Here is a 12,540-nt window from a genome sequence, read left to right as displayed (position 1 = left end):
TCGCTGCTGGAAAATGATATTTTTATTTAATTCGGACGCATATTTTTTAAGTTACAGAGGTTTAAAAGTGCTGCCCCCCCTGATTTATCGAAGTTTTGACAGAAGGGGGGCGCTGCGGTGCGGATTTATTCTCCATTGTGATGTCACAATGCCCCTGTGAGATGAACTCGAGCAGACCCCCCTTCCCCCCCCCGTGGTATTCAGCGTGTGACGTCACAATGCCCCTGTGCTACATTGTTGCGAAGAGCTGTCAAGTCAATTTTATTTGTATAGCACATTTAAAAACAACCCACGTTGACCAAAGTGCTGTACATCTGATTAGGTACTAAGGAAAAAAATGAAACATACAGTAGCATGCAAACAGTTCACAGCGCCTCCTCAATGAGCCTCAAACGCTAGGGAGTAGAAATAGGTTTTGAGCCTGGACTTAAAGGAGTCGATGGAGGGGGCAGTTCTGATGGGGAGAGGGATGCTCTTTCCACCCTCCCCCTCTCTCCCTCCCCCCTCCCCCCTTTCCCCCCTCCCCCCCTTTCCGCTCTCCCCTTCCCCCTCCCTCCCCTCCTCCCTCCTCCCTCCCTCCCCCTTCCCTCCCTCCCCTCCTCCCGGTTACAATGGAATCCCTACGACCCCTTCCCCCTCCCTCCCCCTCCCCCCTACCCCCCCTCCCCTCTCCCCCTCCCTCCCCCCTCCCCCCCCCCTCCCCCCTACCCCCTCACTCCCCCCTTCCCCCCTCCCCTCCCCCCCTCCCTCCCCCTCCCCTCCTCCCTCCACACCTCCCTCCTCCCTCCCTCCCCCTTCCCTCCCTCCCCTCCTCCCGGTTACAATGGAAACCCTACGAGGACGGGCCCAACGGGGAAAGAGGGGTACTGGGTAAAGGGGAGGTCCCCCTCCTCCCCCCTTCCCCCCTCCCCTCCCCCCTCCCTCCCCCTACCCCCCTCCCTCCCTCCCCTCTCCCTCCCCCTACCCCCTCCCCTCCCCCCTCCTTCCCCATCTCCCTCCACACCTCCCTCCTCCCTCCACACCTCCCTCCTCCCTCCCTCCCCCTTCCCTCCCTCCCGTCCTCCCGGTTACAATGGAAACCCTACGAGGACAGGCCCAACGGGGAAAGAGGGGAACTGGGAAAAGGGGAGGTCCCCCTCCTTCCCCCCTTCCCCCTTCCCCTCCCCTCCCTCCACCTCCCCCCTACCCCCCTCCCTCCACTCTCCCTCCCCCCTCCCCCCCTTCCCCCTCCCCTCCCCCTTCCCTCCCCTCCCCTCCTCTCTCCACACCTCCCTCCTCCCTTCCTCCCTTCCTCCCCCTTCCCTCCCTCCCCTCCTCCCGGTTACAATGGAAACCCTACGAGGACGGGCCCAACGGGGAAAGGGGTACTGTGAAAGGGGGAGGTCCCCCTCCCTCCCCCTCTACCCCCTCCCCCCCCTCCCCCCCTTCCCCCCTCCCCCCTCCCTCCCCACCTCCCTCCCTCCCTCCCCCTTCCTTCCCTCCCCTCCTCCCGGTTACAATGGAAAACCTACGAGGACGGGCCCAACGGGGAAAGAGGGGTACTGGGAAAAGGGGAGGTCCCCCTCCCTCCCCCTTCCCCCCTCCCCCTCCCCTACCTCCCCCCTCCCTCCCCCTCCCCCCCTTCCCTTCTCCCTCCCCCCTTTCCCCCCTCCCCCCTTTCCCCCCTCCCCCCCTTTCCGCCCTCCCCTTCCCCCCCTCCCTCCCCTCCTCCCTCCCTCCCCCTTCCCTCCCTCCCCTCCTCCCGGTTACAATGGAATCCCTACGAGGACGGGCCCAACGGGGAAAGAGGGGTACTGGGAAAAGGGGAGAGCCTCCCCCCTTCCCCCACCCATCCCCCCTCCATCCCCCTACCTCCCCTTCCCCTTTCCCCCTCCACCCCTACCCCCTTCCCTCCCCTCTCCCTCCCCCTTTCCCCCCTCTCCTCCCCCTCCCCTCCTCCCTCCACTCCTCCCTCCCTCCCCCCTCCCTCCCCGCCTCCCGGTTGCAATGGAAACCCTACAAGGACGGGCACAACGGGGAAAGAGGGGTACTGGGAAAAGGGGAGGTCCTCCTCCCTCCCCCCCTTCCCTCTCCCCTTCCCCCCTCCCCCCTCCCCTCCCTCCCTCCCCCCTCCCTTCCCCCTACCCCCTCCCTCCCCTCTCCCTCCCCCCTCCCCCTCCCCCCTCCCATCCCACAACGGGTAAAGAGGGGTACTGGGAAAACAGGTGGTCCCCCTCCCCCCTCCCTCCCACCTCCCTCCCCGCCTCCCGGTTACAATGGAAACCCTACGAGGACGGGCCCAACGGGCCCACTCGGTCTAGTATGACAATAAAACACCCTTGACTCTTGACTCTTAACACCCACTGCCTAGTGGTTTGTCCATTGTCCTTTCAGATACTTATCCAGCTACCTTTTGAAGGCTTCAATTCTACCTGCCTTCTATGCATTGCATTCCAGATCCTAAAAACTTGCGACAGAAGAATAATTTTTCTCTCGTTACTTTTGAATCTGTAGCCAATCACCTTAGTTCCCTGTCCCTGAGTTCTGGATATCCTCCACTAATGGACACCAATTCACTGTCTACCCTATTTAAACCCTTCATGATCTCTTTGCAATTTTCTCTGTTCCAAGGAGAACAACATTAGCTTCCCACATATCCATGATATTCAAGTTCCTCATTCCTTGAGTCATGTTGGTAAATTGCTTCTGTCTCCTTTACAAAGCTTTTGCATTTTCCCAATAGTGTAATGCCCGGGAGCTCCGGCAGGGGCAGCGTCTTCGCCCGCCCCAAATCGCGGGGCTTGGGTCAGCCCGCCGCGGACCTTTCACCGGACCTTGAGGCCGCGGGATTTTCTCTGCCTTCAATGTCGGGAGCCCCGACCGCCCCGACATGGCAACTTCAACAGCCTGACCGTGGGAGAAGACGGCAGACAATAGACAATAGGTGCAGGAGGGGGCCATTCGGCCCTTCGAGCCAGCACCGCCATTCAATGTGATCATGGCTGATCATTCTCAATCAGTACCCCGTTCCTGCCTTCTCCCCATAGCCCCTGACTCCGCTATCCTTAAGAGCTCTATCTAGCTCTCTCTTGAGCAGGGGAAGAGAAAAGACATTCTGGCCTTCCATCACAGTGAGGAGGTGAATGGAGGAGACTCACTGTGATGGATGTTTCTTTTTGTTTGGTGTTGGTTTATGATTGTGTGTGTTATTGCATATTTGCAGTGCTTATTTTTATTGGTCTTATTGTTGGACTGTGGGTAATTTTTCATTTCACTGCACATTTATGTGTATGTGACAAATAAATTGACTATTGACTATTGACTATTTCCTTCTTTTCCATTAATTCTCTTTTTATAGAACTATCACTCTCTTTGAAAGTTTGTTTCTCTCGTAGGTTTCCACTGACACTCTTGTTTTTTCTCACTGAATTTATCTCGCGGCCATTTTTTTCATTCCTTATTAATCTTTTAGCTATTCTTTGAATAGACCCCAGCAGCTTCTCCTTCCTTGCTGAAGGTCGATGTAAAGTATTCATTTAGCATCTCTGCCTCCGTAAGTAGATTTCTTTCTGGGTCCCTCTTGCCACCCTTCACCTCTTCACATACCAATGCAAATGATTTGGATTCTCTTTCATGTTTGCTGCCAAACTTCTCTTAGGCTGTGAGATTTTTCATGCAAACAAAAAATGTGTAAAACCTTCAATTCCACAAGGGCCCCGTGGAGCTTGGCTACAGTTGCAAAAGATATCGGTCTCGTCATATTCACAAGACTATCAGTTCATAAGGAATAGGAGTAGAATTCGGCCATTCGGACCATCAAGTCTACTCCGCCATTCAATCATGGCTGATCTATCTCTCCTAACCCCATTCTCCTGCCTTCTCCCCATTAGCTCTAACACCCGTACTAATCAAGAATCTATCTCTCTCGGCCTTAAAAACATCCACTGACTTGGCCTCCACAGCCTTCTGTGGCAGAATTTCAGATTCACCACTCTCTGACTAAACACATTTCTCATCATCTCCTTCCTAAAAGAACGTCCTTTAATTCTCAGGCTCTGACCTCTAGTCCTAGACTGTCGTATATTAAAAAATGGGAGTCGTTACACGTTCTAAATATTGAATATAGACAGGCAGCCTTGAATCCCTGTCGCTAGGGATAGGCCATCGTAGGAGCAGGAGTAAGAAGTAGGCCATCATAGGAGCAGGAGTAGGCCATCTGGCCCATCAAGTCCTCTCTGCCATTGCATCATTGCTGGTCTATTTCCCCTCTTAATCCCATTCTCCTGCCTTCCCCCTGTAATCTTTGCTGCCCTTGTTAATCAAGAACCTATCAATCTCTGCTTTAAAAATAGCTAGTCTTGGCCTCTGCGGCAATGAATTCCACAAATTCCCCACTCTCTGGCTAAAGGAATTCCTCCTCATCTCCATCCTAATGAATTCCTCCTCATCTCCATTCCTTCACACCTCCGTCCATCCCCTCGATCTCAATCCCCTACTTGTTTCCCTGTAACCTATTCACTTTCATCTCCATGCCCATTCAATTCCCTGCTGTTTCTCCTGCCTCCCACCTACACTGGGGGTAATTCCCCTCGCGTGCTCTGGTTTCGTCTCCGTTCCCAATTAATCTACCAACAGCACATCTTTGTGGAGCGGTGAGGGGAACGCAGAGCGCACGGGGGAAAACCCTGCAGTGACAGGAACAACGTGCAAACTCCACTCAGACAGCAGATCTGAGGTCAGAATCGGATCCAGCTCATTGGAGCTGTGCAGCAACACCCACACTGACTGCTGCACCACTGCGTCACAGCATCAGCTTGAAAACAACCAGAATTTAATCTCAAAACCTTGCCTTCTTTAACAAGATTTTTTTTTTCAAAAGCGATCTGGGTGTTGCTTGTGGTCTCTGGTCTTCAAATGATTTTCTGTGTCTTTAAGGCAAAATTTGTATGGATTTTCCAAGTTTAGTTTAGTTTATTGTCACGTGTACTGAAAAGCTTGTGTTGCTTGCTAACCAATCAGTGAAAGGACTACACATGATTACAATCGAGCCGTCCACAGTGTACAGATACATGATAAAGGGAATGATGTTTCATGCAAAGACGTACCATAGACATCCAAAGACATGTAGGTAAATTATAGACAATAGACAATAGGTGCAGGAGGAGGCCATTCGGCCCTTCGAACCAGCACCGCCATTCAATGTGATCATGGCTGATCATTCTCAATCAGTACCCCGTTCCTGCTTTCTCCCCATACCCCCTGACTCCGCTATCCTTAAGAGCTCTATCTAGCTCTCTCTTGAATGCATTCAGAAAATTGGCCTCCACTGCCTTCTGAGACAGAGAATTCCACACCTTCACCACTCTCTGACTGAAAAAGTTCTTCCTCATCTCCGTTCTAAATGGCCTACCCCTTACTCTTAAACTGTGGCCCCTTGTTCTGGACTCCCCCAACATTGGGAACATGTTTCCTGCCTCTAACGTGTCCAACCCCTTAATAATCTTATACGTTTCGATAAGATGCCCTCTCATCCTTCTAAATTCCAGTGTATACAAGCTTGGTAAATGTGAAAATTGTCCCTAGTTTGTGTAGGAGAGTGTTAATATGCGGGGATCGCTGGTCGGCGCGGACCCGGCGGGCCGAAGGGCTTGTTTCCGCACTGTATCTCTATTCAAGATTCAAGAGATTCAAGATTCAAGATATCTTTATTTGTCATCCAAAAAACAAGTTTTTTGGACGAAATTTCATCACCCACAGTCCAACAATAAGAGCAATAAAATAAGCAAATTACACAACCCCAACCAACACAAAACCCCCCAAAAAGAAACATCCATCACAGTGAGTCTCCTCCAGTCCCCTCCTCACTGTGATGGAAGGCCAGAATGTCTTTTCTCTTCCCCTGCCATCTTCTCCTGCGGTCAGGCTGTTGTCGTTGCCATGTTCCAGGCTGCGCCGGACGGTGAAATGTCCGCAACGGGCCGACCCAAGCCCCGCTGCAAGTCGGGGCGGTCGGGGCTCCCGACATTGAAGCCCCCGCCGAGCAGAGAAAATTCCGTGGCCTATTTCAGGCCGCGCCGGACGGTGAAATATCCGCGGCGGGCCGACCCAAGCCCCGCGATCCGAGGCGGGCGAACACGCTGCCGCTGCCGGAGCTCCCGATGTCGGCATCCACGCGGATCGAGCCTAAGGCGAGTCGCATCCGCTCCCGCAGTCTCCGAGAACGGCCGGCTCCGCTGATGGTGAGTCTGGTCCGCGGGCTCTGCGAACCAGAGCCCAGGAGGCCGCCAGCTCCAGGAGTTGGGCCGATGGTAGGCCGCAGCAGGAACGGAGACCCGACCTAGAAAACAAAGGACGTGTCTCCGTTCGGAAGGGACAAATATACAATTTTACAGTTCCTCCCTCCCCCCCACACACACACATAGTACACAACCACAAAAACACGACATCACATTTACAATTAAGACAAAATCCCCCAACAAAAACACAAAGACAAACGGACTGCAGGTAAGCCGCAGCTAAACAAAACTAGTGCAAGATAAAATCCAGTAAAGTCTAATTAAAGATAGTCCGAGGGTCTTCAATGAGGTAGTTAGTAGCTCTGAACAACTTTCTAGTTGTTAGTAAGATGGTTCAGTTGCCTGATAACAGCTGGGAGGAAACTGTCGCTGAATCTGGAGGTGTGCATTTTCACACTTCTGGGCGAGGGGAGAAGAGCTTGCATCCTTGATTACACTGATGGCCTTGCAGAGGCAGCGTGAAGTATAGACGTAGGTTAAAAAAAAACTTAACACAGCGACACAGCTGGAAAAGCTGCTGCCCCTCACAACGTCAGAGACCCAGATTCGATCCTGAGCTCAGGTGTTGTCTCTGTGGAGCTTGCACATTCTCCCTGCGGCAGCATGGGTGTTTTCCGGGTGTGCAGGTTGATAATTGGTTTCTGAATGGTATGCAGAGAGTGGATGCTAAAATGGGATCGATATAGGCTGATCAATGGTGGTCAGTGTGCTGAAGGGGCTGTTTCCACCTTGCATCTTTCAATCAATTAACAGAACAAAACACAACTTCATTTCCACCGACTCAAAATGCTAGAGTAACTCAATGGGTCTGACAACATCTCTGGAGAAAATGGGAGGGTGATGTTTTGGGACAGGGGAGGGTCCCGACTCAGAACGTCACCTATCCATTATCTCCAGAGATGCTGCCTGACCCGCTGAGTTACTCCAGCATTTTGTGTCAATCTTTGGTATAATCTGCTGTTCCTTTTTATTACAGGTTATGGCCCTGACCATAACGCATAGAATTTTTACTGAAAAGCGTATAAAATGAAAGGCCTTGGTATATTCACTTTTGGCTTGTGGAATGCTAAAAAGGATGTGTGTGCTAAAGATTAGTTTCAATTTTAAAGAATAAGAAGCCACGGTTTGTCCTCAATCGACAATTATTTTTAAGAGCGGCATGGTTTTGATATGCTTACAGTTAAGAATTGCTTTTGTATCAATGAATGCAAATTAAAAAATGTAATTCTGGTTAGTTCCAGAGGGAAAATTTACGAAAACCCAATTGCCTTTTGTCGTGTAGGTTTGTCTGTGATCAAGAGTATCAAAGTCAATTGATGGTGGAACAAGAAGGAGGAACAAAGGGAAAGATTCTGCTTTCTTCTATTCTTGCAAGTTGCAGAAGTGATTTTGCTTATAACTTGTGTTTCTTGAAGAGTCTTTTTCATGTTCAGTCTAAACTGTGGGAGACTGCATTCTCCTTCTTTATTTATTGTAAGTATTAACAATTGTCATTTGAAAACTGCCTGAGGAAGGCAGAAAAAGACAACGCTATATTTCGTTAAGGTGGCAACGGCTTTTTCTAAGACACTGAATATTTGTGAGGTGTAGTGAGGGAACCTGCAGTTTGCTGAGATTTAACAGTTTACTTGCCGACAAGCAAATACAAAAAGGCACTCATCCTTGATTTTTAGTTTAGTTTAGTTTAGAGATACAGGGTAGTTCAGCACTGCTCTCAGTCAGAGAGTTGTGAATCTGTGGAATTCTCTGCCTCAGAAGGCAGTGGAGTCCAATTCTCTGAATGCATTCAAGAGAGAGCTGGACAGAGCTCTTAAGGATAGCGGAGTCAGGGGGTATGGGGAGAAGGCAGGAACGGGGTACTGATTGAGAATGATCAGCCATGATCACATTGAATGGTGGTGCTGGCTCGAAGGGCCGAATGGCCTACTCCTGCACCTATTGTCTATTGCCTATTGTCTATTGTCTAAAACAGGACCTTTCGCCCAACGAGTCCGCACTGACCAGCGATCAACGCTATCCTACAAACATTAGGGACAATTTTTGACATTTGTACCAAGCCAATTAACCTATATACCTGTACGCCTTTGGAATGTGGGAGGAAACCAAAGATCTCGGAGAAAACCCACCCAGGTCACGGGGAGAACGTACAAACTCCGTACAGTCAACCACCCGTCGTCAGGATGGGACCCGGTTCTCTGGCGCGGTAAGGCAGCAACTCTACCGCTGTGCCACCATGTTCTAAAACTTCTTGGGAAACTCTAAAGGAGGTGCACCAAAGAGAATACCCCACCTCCCCATCCAAACCCCAACAGGTATGAACTTCTCAAACACCATCAGCAATTCTCCTGCCCCATGCGGGATGTTAACAACCATGACCACCGTTACTCCCATCAACAATACGCCTGTAGTTTAGAGATACAGCGCGGAAACAGGCCGTTCAGCCCACCCAGTCCGCACTGACCAGCGATCCCCACACATTAACAATAGACAATAGACAATAGGTGCAGGAGGAGGCCATTCGGCCCTTCGAGCCAGCACCGCCATTCAATGTGATCATGGCTGATCATTCTCAATCAGTACCCCGTTCCTGCCTTCCCATACCCCCTGACTCCGCTATCCTTAAGAGCTCTATCTAGCTCTCTCTTGAATGCATTCAGAGAATTGGCCTCCACTGCCTTCTGAGGCAGAGAATTCCACAGATTCACAACTCTCTGACTGAAAAAGTTTTTCCTCATCTCAGTTCTAAATGGCCTAGCCCTTATTCTTAAACTGTGGCCCCTTGTTCTGGCCCCTTGTAACAGTACCCTACACACGAGGGACAATTTACACATACACCAAGCCAAATAACCTACATACCTGTACGTCTTTGGAGTGTGGGATGAGACCGAAGATCTCGGGGAAAACTCATGCAATCTCAGGGAGAACGAACAAACTCCGTACAGACAAGCACCTGTATTCGGGATCGAACCAGGGCGTCCGGCACTGCAAGTGCTGTGAGGCAGCAACTCTACCGCTGAGCCACCGTGGCTGCCATCCCTCACCCTCATTTTAGCCACCCTCAGTCTGATAATCTCTTGCTGCTGCTCCTGTCGACTTACCGACAGATTCCAAAGCATGAGACGTCAATGAGAAGAATAATACCACAGTCAGAACCTTTTTTCCCCAAGATGGAACAATCAACTACTGGAGGGCACAGCTTTGCGATGAGAACGTCCAAGTTTAAAGGAGATGTTTGGGGCAAGTTTTTTACACAGAGGGTGGCGCGTGCCTGGAAAGTGCTGCCGGAGGTAGTGTTTGAGGCAGATACAATACTGACATTTAAGAGACTTTTGTGTCTATCTGCAGTTTCTTCCTATGCATGAAGTAGACCCTCTGTTAAATGCTCCACCATAGGAAGGGATTAGTCAGCGGACAGATTCAAGGATGCGTTCAAAGCATTGAAGTGCGACACGGTGGCGCAGCGGTAGAGTTGCTGCCTTACAGCACCAGGTACCCGGGTTCGATCCCGACTATGGATCCAAAGACGTACAGGTTTGTAGGTTAATTGGCTTGGTATAAATAGTCCTTAGTGTGTGTAGGGTAGTGTTAATGTGCAGGGATCGCTGGCCGGTGTGGACTCGGTGGGCCGAAGGGCCTGTTTCCGCGCTGTATCTCTAAACTAAACTAAAATTAACTAAGTGTAACATCCGCTCTGATCCCTGCAACTTTCTGGTAGATGAGCATCAAAGTGGAGAAGGAGCATCGAGGATGGCATTGAGAACCTCAAGGCCATGCACTAGGATTACATGGAGATCCTCCATCATCAGCGGCAAGAGCAGGTCATTGGGCCTGCTGTAACCTGCCCTGACCTTGGACAAGACCACAACAGTCTCATTAGACCACATTAGCCTCATCAGTCACCTCAGGCCCTACAAAACCAGAGTGGATGTACGCCATCCACAGTCCCAGGGGATCTCCAGTGATGGAGGTGCTGTGGATTAGATACCAGGGGCTACCTTTGAAGATTTGACTGACCAGCTAACAAATGGATTCACTCACAGCAATGAGATGGAAGTTCACGGTGCCTGGAAGTCCACATCTACTTCATAAACCCAGTTGAAGTGCTCCGGGGAACGAATGGGTCATGAATCATAAACTCATTGCATAGGAGACGGAGGATTATTTACTTTCATCGATGAAAGTTAAATAATGAATGAATGAATGAATGAATGAATGAATGAATGAATGAATGAATGAATGAATGAATGCATGAATAAGTTTATTGGCCCAGTTTGCATATACAAGGAATGTGCCTTGGTGCTCCGCTCACAAATGACAACACAAACATACAGTTAACAATTAAGAATGAAGCATAACCACATCAAAACAATAAGGATACAACATTACGGTCTAAACATGTGGGTGAAAATAAACCAGAGCAAAAAAGAGTAGAACTATCACTTGTGGAAAAAAAGCTGTTTTTATGTCTGGCTGTGGCTGCTTTGACAGTCCGGAGTCGCCTTACAGATGGAAGTGCTTCGAAGAGTTTGTGGCCAGGGTGAGAGGGGTCAGAGATGATCTTGCCCGCTCGCTTCCTGGCCCTTGCAGTGTACAGTTCGTCAATGGGGGGAAGGTTGCAGCCAACAACCTTCTCAGCTGTGCGAACGATCCATTGCAGCCTCCGGATGTTGTGCTTGGTGGCTGAGCCAAACCAGACCATGATGGATAAGGTGAGGACGGACTCAATGATAGCAGTATAGAATTGGACCATCATTGCCGAGTCCATGGTGACCAGTGATCCCCGCACACTAACGCTATCCTACATACACCTGGGACAATGTACAATGATACCAAGCCAATTCACTTACAAACCTGTACTTTATTGGAGCATGGGAGGAAACCGGAGATCCTGGAGAAAACCCACGCAGGTCACGGGGAGAATGTACAAACTCCGTACAGACACGTTTTCTCAAGGTTGTTTCTTAGTTTTTGGTAGTCAGGATCGAACCCGGGTGTCTGGCGGCGTAGGGCAGCAACTCAACCACTACGCCACCATACCACCCTCTTATTATCATAGAGAATGATTTGTCACCTATCCTCACTGATTGGGGTCTGTTGGTCAGGAAGCCGAGGATCCAGTTGCAGAGGTGAGTGCTGACTCCAGGTTCCACGAATGCGGAGACGAGCTTGGATGGGATAATGGTATTGAAAGCAGAGCTGTAGTCTCCGAGTCGGAATCTGACTTGGGTGCGAAACCAGGCATTTGATAACATTGGCATGCATAGGTCATACAAGTCTCAAGTTAGATGCGAATTTCTCGGCAATTGAGCTGACTCCATTAGCTTTATCTAACTTTTCGGCGACGTTTTCAAAGTTTTCAATAAAGTAGATCAAGTATAAATATAATGCCTGACTGACCCTGTGTTCCAATCTCCTGGCACAGAAGTGTTTGGGTTGGAAGCAGTGTTTCAACTATCACCTGTCGATGATAGAGACAGGCAACTCAACTAGGTACACTCAGTCTATTTTTATATTAATGGTGCTGCCTACAGTGCCAGTGGGAGGGAAATTGTCCACAGTGTACCCGAGATGCATTCATATTTTATTTATGCAAAAGGACACGATTTCCTTTGGTTATTCATTTGCATGCCAACAATTACAACAGCAATATATCATTTAATTCGTTTTTCTATTTTCTAATAATCTTGCTGTCTCTACTAAACTGCATATTATTAGAAACTAGACCAAGTGGACCCATTGGGCCCAAACCTCTCCTGCATTGGTGCAGCACCCTCTCCTTTCCACACTCCCCTCCCTCTCCCCCCCTTCCCCCTCCCTCCCTCCCCCTTCCCCTTCCCTTCCCCTCTCTCTCCCCCTTCCCTCCCTCCCCATCCTCCCCCCTCCTCCTCCTCACCCTTCCCCTCAACCCCCCCTCCCCTTCCCCCCTCTCTACCGTTTTAGCTGTGGTTCCCCGGCGGCCATCTTACGTAAGTATAGGCGCAGATCCGGCAGCCATCTTACGTAAGTATCGGATCAACTGGCCCCGACTGCACATGTGCGGTTTAAAAAAAACTTTAAATGTGAATAACTTTTAAAATATAACACTGATTTCAATGAAACTTCTTCCATTAGCGCCAAAGAGACGACGGTGAGTAAGGTGGACCTTAAATTGTTGCACTACCGTGTACTGTTTTGACTGTAGTTCAGGAACAAACAACAAACAAACGAGAGTTTTAGTATATAGATGGAGTTACCAAAACACAGATCTTACAGATAAGCATCTGTA

At 49.9% G+C, this 12,540-nt stretch overlaps 1 long non-coding RNA gene across 6 annotated transcripts in view; it reads right to left on the bottom strand.

Moving 5' to 3' along the window:
* Positions 1-12,540, bottom strand: part of LOC144598304 (uncharacterized) — a 102,047-nt gene that overhangs the window by 76,280 nt on the left and 13,227 nt on the right. For 2 of the 6 annotated variants that reach the window (XR_013547845.1, XR_013547844.1), the window contains exon 1: positions 12,208-12,235. The exons of 3 other annotated variants lie outside the window; for them this stretch is intronic. This is a non-coding gene — a long non-coding RNA (uncharacterized LOC144598304). Of the gene's footprint in view, positions 1-5,720; positions 6,317-12,207; positions 12,236-12,540 lie in introns of those variants that run through there. One more of the 6 variants, XR_013547840.1, reaches the window with a different exon arrangement.

This window comes from Rhinoraja longicauda, chromosome 11 (assembly GCF_053455715.1).
Source record: "Rhinoraja longicauda isolate Sanriku21f chromosome 11, sRhiLon1.1, whole genome shotgun sequence".
Lineage (NCBI taxonomy): Eukaryota > Metazoa > Chordata > Chondrichthyes > Rajiformes > Arhynchobatidae > Rhinoraja > Rhinoraja longicauda.
The sequence above is the reverse complement of the archived record's forward strand: the minus strand, read 5'-3'. Positions and strand labels throughout refer to the sequence as shown.